The sequence below is a fragment of the Fukomys damarensis genome, unplaced genomic scaffold (assembly GCF_012274545.1).
Source record: "Fukomys damarensis isolate Sample0158 unplaced genomic scaffold, DMR_v1.0_HiC HiC_scaffold_1, whole genome shotgun sequence".
Classification (NCBI taxonomy): Eukaryota; Metazoa; Chordata; class Mammalia; order Rodentia; family Bathyergidae; genus Fukomys; species Fukomys damarensis.
In genome coordinates, this window is record NW_022900913.1 from 36,823,148 (window position 1) to 36,824,835 (window position 1,688).

Below are 1,688 nucleotides of genomic sequence, written 5' to 3' on the forward strand. Positions count from 1 at the left end.
CTTTTCCAGGTTCTGCAGTCATCTGAATAAAATTATAGACACTCAGCACACTGCATTAAAAAAACAAAAACAAAAAAAGAAAGAGAAGAATAATACCCAGAAAACAGCAAAGTTCTGTTGCTGTTATGGTACCTGGCACCATTTTTTTTATTAGCATCTTAATCATCATTTGGAAAGAGAACATTCTAGAGTAACATCATTAAAAATAGCTCTGATAAAGCATGGTCACTACTATGTATCATAAAGCAGGTACAAGATATTTTACATTCACAGAGGTATGATACAGTTACTGTCCTACATCTATATTACTAGAATCAGTTTTGGTTTGAAATTTACTTTGTCTGCAAATAATATTGCTACCCCTGCCTTTTTTCTGGGCTCCTGTCACATGGAGAATTGTTTTCTATCCTTTCACTTTTAGTCTATGGGCTTCTTTTTGAAATAGGTGTATTTCTTGTATATAACATATTGTTGGATTTTGCTTCTTATTCCATTCTGCCAGTCTATTTCTCTTGATTGGTGAGTTGAGGCCATTGGCATTGATGGTTATAATTGATATGTACTGACTTATTATTGTCCTGTTATGGCCTTTTGTTGACTCTTTTTACTGTTTCACCTTCTCCTTTTAGTTTCTTGCCTTGCCTACTTGATTTGCTCTGTTGGGCCTCATGGTGTTGTTACCTTCAATGTCTTTTTGTAGGATCTTGTTTAGAATTGCTTGTAGTGCTGGTTTGGTATTCATGTAGTTTCTCAGGTGTTCTTTGTGATGGAAGCATCTTATTTCCCCATCCATTTTGAAAGAGAGTTTTGCAGGATGCATCAGTCTAGGTTGGAGGTTGTTCTCTTTTAGTACTTGAAATAGCTCACTCCAGGCTTTCCTTGCCCTAAGGGTTTGTGTTGAAAAGTCTGCTGTGATTCTGATGGCCTTTCCTTTGCATGTGATTTGTTTCTTTTCTCCTACTGCTAGTAGTATTTTGTTCTTCTGCTGGGTTTCTGGAATATTGATTATTATATGTCTGGGTGTAGATTTTTTTGATTGTGGCTAGTTGGGGGCTTTTTTTTTCTTTTTATTGAGGTTATTGGTACAATTTAGGTATACAATACAATTACATTCATCATTGGGATTCTGTACCTTTACATGATAGGTCTTGATTCTCATTTTGTCCCCTTGTCCCTGCCCTCCCTTCAGCCCCTCCTCCCCTCCCCATTTACAAACACTTTATTTCCATTTTTTCAGTTTCTCATATTTTTTTCCTCTCCCTTATTACCTTTCCCCCACCCTTCCCACTTTCCTTACATCTTTAGCCCTTTACTTCCTATTTCACATTATTAATTATCTCATCAGGATCCTGTGTACTATTATAGCTTTTCACACCAAAGAAACTATTTGGTATTTCAGTTAAAGAAATCTCTGTGTGAACATTAAAAATAGGGAATCCTAAAATAAAACTAAAAAGGAAAGTAAAAGAGAAAAGGCAATGATGTAACATCAAAATAATCCTTAATTCTGGAGATGAAAATGGTCCCTGAACATATTTAAATTGCTTCTCCCTCTTATAGTCTTATCTTATTCTTTTTTCATTATTTAGAGAATACTTTATTAGTTTCTGTAATCAAACCCACGCAGATATGACCTTACATATTTAGTACGATGTGTTACCCCTGTACACATGGAAAAAAAATAAAAA